This window comes from Eulemur rufifrons, chromosome 28 (assembly GCF_041146395.1).
Source record: "Eulemur rufifrons isolate Redbay chromosome 28, OSU_ERuf_1, whole genome shotgun sequence".
In the NCBI taxonomy this organism is placed as follows: Eukaryota; Metazoa; Chordata; class Mammalia; order Primates; family Lemuridae; genus Eulemur; species Eulemur rufifrons.
In genome coordinates, this window is record NC_091010.1 from 10,577,975 (window position 1) to 10,583,548 (window position 5,574).

The window sequence follows — 5,574 nt, forward strand, 5'->3', positions numbered from 1 at the left end:
ATGATCCTCCCAGCTCAGCCTCCGAGAGTGCTAGGATTACAGGTGTAAGCCACCGCGCCTGGCCTAGAACACATTTTAATACATATTTCTAGAACTCAAAGTGCTTTTGAAAAGAATTATACATAGAGGAAAGCTTTTAAAATGGAAGGTTTAGAATCCTGCTCATTTAAAAAGAGAAAGAGACAAGCAAAGGTCACCAAGAACAATGTACTAAAATAGCTGGTTTCTCACATTACAAAAGAATTGTCCTTCCCTGAGAACTCCATGTCCACAAAATCCACAGGCACGCAAAATTTTAGGGTAAAAAAAAAAAAAAAAAAAAAGAGCATCCTTGGTTAACTCAACCATATGTCTCATAGAGCAGACAACAACCAAAAAAAAAAAAAAGAGAGAGAGAGAGAGAAGTGGATCATTCCAAACTGTATCAATTTATTAACAAACACAATCTTTAAAATACCTGTGAAATTGTCTCAAGGAAAAATAATCAGATCCAACAACTGACTTTCTTAACCACAACATGTTAAGTAAATTGCAGGGTTCCAGGCATGATGTCTTTGAATTACCACCCAGATATTATCATGTGTAGGGGAGAAAAAACAGCCACCAAAAGAAAAGTATTTGGATGCTCACTTTGTCAGCACATATACTAAAACTGAAATGATAGAGAGTAAATTAGCATGGCCCCTGCACAAGGATGGCATAAAAACTCACGCAGTGTTATATACTTTGGGGAATGAGGAGTTAGTGTTTAATGAGTATGGAGTTTCAGTTTGGGAAGATGAAAAAGTTCTAGGGATGGATGTTGGTGATGGCTGCACAATAATGTGAATGTACTTAATGCCACTGAACTATACCCTTGATAGTTAGAATGGCAAATTTTATGGTATTATGAAAGTTGTCAGAATCAAAATGGAGACACTAGTGCCAAATCCTAACAATAAATAAATAAATAAACCCAGGAGGCTGAAGAGGAGGGGATCTCACACATGTGCCTATGATAAAAGCTATTACAGACTCCCTGAAGGGCTCTTATGCACATAACGCCTGTAATAGGAAATTTTGCCAAGGACTTTCTAAAGTGCAGCTTGCTACGTGAGTCACAGGGACAGCTAGCTGGATACACGAAAACACTTGCCTGACACACTGTCTCCACTAATGAACTGGCAGCAACTCCTGTGATGAGCCCCTGTAACAATGTCCTCTTTGTTTCAAAACAAATTACATGTAATTTTTCTCTTTTCCTTTTAAGAGCTTCCCCTTGCTTCGACCTCTTTGGATTGCCCCTTAACGCTCGTATACCAGATTTGCAAATCTCCCATGCACTCCCAAATAAACTCATTATCTTTGGGAAATCTTTTTCTGTTTGTCACTTAAATTGACTATATATCTATATATATCTTTTTTTTTCTTATTTCCATGACACTTCCTTGTCTGAATATATATATATCCACAATAAAATAAAAAGATTTTTGGAAATACCAAAAAGGTTCAATTATTCCCAAAGTGACTCTTCTAACTCAGTTCCAGGTCTGTGAAATTTTAGAGTTCATGATTTATTTTCTGAGTTTAAAAAAACACCTAGTTTGCTTTTCTTAATTAAATAAACTTATTTTGAGATAATTACGTAATAGATTTACATGCAGCTGTGAGAAATTATATAGAGAGATCCCATGTACACATTACCTAATTTCCCCAGTAATAACAACTTGCAAAACTATTGTGCAGTATCATAACCTAGTATACTGAAACTGATGGTCAAAATATAGAACACTTCTATCATACAAAGCTCCTTCATGTCACCCTTTTGTGTCCACACCCATTTCCCACTTGACCCTGTCCTCTCCCTAATCCCTGGCAGCCACTAATCTGTTCTCCATCTCTATAATTTTGTCATTTCAAGAATGTCATATAAGTAGAATCATACAGTATGGAAACTTTTGGAATTGGCTGTTTTCCATTCAGGATAATTCTTTGGAAATTCATCCAGGTTGTTGTGTGTATCCTTATTTTGCTCCTTTTTATTGCTAAGTATTATTCCATAGTATGGATTTATCATAGTTGGTTTAACCGATCACCTGTTGAACATAAGCATTGTTTCCAGTTTGGAGGTATTATGAATAAAGCTGCTATAAACATTCATGTATAGGTGTTTGCATAAGTTACGTTTTTATTTTTTCTAGAATAAATGCCCTGAAATGCACTGGTTGGTCATTTGGTAGTTGCATATTTAGTTTTATAAGAAATTGCCAGACTGTTTTCCAGACTAACTGTGCTGTTTACATTCCCAATAGCGATGTATGAGTGATCCAGTTTCTCTGCATCCTTGTCAGCATTCGGTGTTGTCCCTTTAAATAATTATTGTTTTTAGGCATTATGATAAATGTGTAGTGACATCTCATTGTGGTTTTACTTGTCATTACCCTACTAGCTAATGTATATTTTTTTCTATATATTTTTCAACAGAATGTCTCTTCATTTATTTTTCCCATTTTCTAAATAAATTTTTGTTGTTGAGCTTTGAGAGCTCTGTAGTCTAGATACTGTTGGATATGTTAGGTATTTTGTCTGCAAATATTTTCTCATACAGTGTAGTTTGTCTTTTTATCATCCTAACATGATGTTTCAAACAGAAAAAGAGTTTTTAATTTTGATGAAATCTAATTTATCGATATTTCCTTTTATAGATCATGCTTTTGTTGTTAATTCTAAAAACTCTTTTCCTCACTCTAGATCTTGACAATTTTAGATTTTTTAAGTTGTATAGCTTTGCATTTAACATTTAAGTTAATGTTCCATTTTGAATCATTTTCTTATAAAGTGTGCGATACATCATTTTATTGTTTTGTATATGGATATCCAACTTCTCTAGGACCATTTGTGAAAAAGGCTGTCATTCCTCCACTGAATTGGTTTTGCACTTTTGTAAAAAAAAAAATCAGGTGGGCATATTTGTGTGGGTATATTTCTGGATTCTCTATCTATTCCATTAGCTATTTTTCTATCCCTCCTCCAATGCTACACAGTCTTAATTACTATAGTTATAAAATAACTCTTGAAATTGGGTACAAATTCTTCCCAAAATTATTTCATTCTAGTTCTATTGTCTTTCCGTATAAATATTAGAATTCTTTCCATATTCACAAAGCTCTTATTGAGCTTTGATAGGAATTACATTAAACCTGCATATCAGTTAGGGGAAAATTGATATCTTTAATATGTTAAAAGTTCTAATCTATGAACATTACATGCTTTATTTGATTTATTTACTCAGAGGTTTGTAGTTACAGCATGCAAGTATTGAGCATGTTTGCTAGATTTACATACAAGTATTTTGTTTTTGAGCAATTTCACATGGTATTGTATTTTTAATTTTTATGTTCACACGTTCTTTGCTAGTATCTTGTGAATTTGCTGTACTCACTTATTAGTTCTAGGAAAGTTTTATAGATTCCTTGTAATTTTCTATGTAGACCATCAGGTCATCTGCAAATAGGGATGAGTTTTTCTTCATCAATCTGTATGCTTTTATTTCCTTTTCTTGTCTTCTTGCACTGGCTACAAGATCCAGTGCAATGTTGAGTTAAGAGTGATGAAGGACACATCCTTGCCTTTTTCCCAAACTCAGGGCAAAAGTATTCACTCTTTTACCATAAAACATAATATTTTATATTTTATATAGCTTTAAAGACACTCGTTATCAAGTGAAAGAGCTTTCCCTCCATTCCTATTGCTGCTTTTTTTTTGAAAAGAATATTATCATGAATGGGTTTTATATTTTGTTAAATGCTTTTCCTGTATCACGCAATCTTTCTTTCTTAGCCTGGTAATCTGGTGGAATACATTGATTTTTTAAAATATTGAACTAACCTCACATCCCTGGGGGAGGAGAAAACCTACTTGGGCCTAGTGTATAATTCTTTTTATATATTGCTGAATTCTACTTGGAAATATTTTGTTAAAGATTTTTCTGTCTATAATCTTGAGGGATATTATTGTTTTCTCTTTTGTACTATCTTTGTTTCATTGTGGTTTCAGGGTAATAGTAACTTCACAAAATGAGGTAGGAATGTCCCCTCCTCTTCTTTGTTCTGGAAGAGATTGTGTAGAATTGGTCCAGTGTCATCTGAAGGTAAATCAGGATTAGTAAACTTTTATTAGAAAAAATAAAATCATTCCAATTTAAAGAACAAGAACCACTGCACTAGATAATACATTGGTACCAATGGCTTTGACCTTCTCCACACGTTGCCTGGTGGGTGGTCATTGCTGTGGTTAGACTACACAAACTGGCACCCTTCTTGGACTCCCAGATGGTGCCTGAAATCCCCCAGCAACTGTAGTAAAAACCCCGGGAAGCAGGACCTGATAACAAAGAAGCCCAGCAAGGGGGAGAGTGCCCTGTGAACTTGACAAAGCACCGGGCCTCTCTTCCTCAAATGTCATCGGAATGAACATTCACACCCCTCTTAGCATTAGTTAGGCTTTTGTTTTGTCCAGCATACTAGGTTGAAGGAAATTATGTCCAGCAAGGGCCATTGCAGTAAATATAAATGCTTTGGTTCACTCGAGCTCTCATTCATATATTTTGGTCATTTATTTAGATATTCCCATAATACAGTTGGCCCAGTAAAGAACTGTTGTTGAAGATCTGCTAATTAAATCAGTTTGACTTAAAAACATTATTAATTCAATATTCAACAATGTCTGTTTGCTCATTCATTTGTTTTTGCTGCAAAAAATATGCCAAGCATTATGCTTTGTTCTGCAAATGTAACAGGCAAAAATAGAATTGACTGTGGGAAAGATATACAAATAAAACAATCACAAAAATAGGCACTTATAAAGTCAACATAGACAATGACGGCAAATGAGAGTGGCTGACAGGAGGAACAGGTCTGGGGGTCAGGGAAGGCTGGTGCTGAGATCTAAGGGTGAGCTTGAGACAACTAGTGGGGGTTCATCTCTGTGTGTCACGGAAGGTAAACATCGCTATGCAAAGTTAGTAAGACCAAGTGCTGGGCCCTAGAGCTCACAGTCAGCACTCTACTGGACCTTGGTGAATAAAAAGTCCTCCCTTTCAAGGAACGGGGTTTCCAAAACAGGGAAACAGAAGTACAGTTTTGCCATTCCCTAAAATGATATTTTCTAAATACAAAGAAAGGAACCAGGCTAAGGGCAGGAAACACGTAGGTCTCATCACATGGAGAAAATCCTTCCTATATTATTATATTTACCAACTGATTCCAGGAGTCCTCACTAGATTTGTCAAATTGTGCACTTAAACCACCTGCTCAGGGTGCAGCCAAGGTCAGGGCTCACTTGGCTGTCTGCGTTGCCCTATTAAATGAAGACACTTTTGTTATGCCTTTCATGGACACAAGGAAAGCAGAGTTCCCTGAGGAGATGATGCTCTTGGCAAGCTGCAGGTCCCAAAATACCATAACAGGATCCATCCCTGCCCACCTCCGCTGAAGATTAGGGTTTGCACAGAAGGAGTGGGATTAGTGCAGGTTTACTTTCGTCAGTAGACTCATCCATTGTTCACAGGCTTCGGTTTTAAATTTCATTGCTTTT

At 35.9% G+C, this 5,574-nt stretch overlaps 1 non-coding gene across 1 annotated transcript; it reads left to right on the forward strand.

The window, feature by feature from the left end:
* The first annotated feature begins 622 nt into the window (after positions 1-622).
* LOC138376722 (U6 spliceosomal RNA) lies at positions 623-729 on the forward strand. Its single transcript, XR_011231704.1, has one exon. It is a non-coding gene; the product is annotated as a U6 spliceosomal RNA (small nuclear RNA).
* The last annotated feature ends 4,845 nt before the right edge of the window (positions 730-5,574 follow it).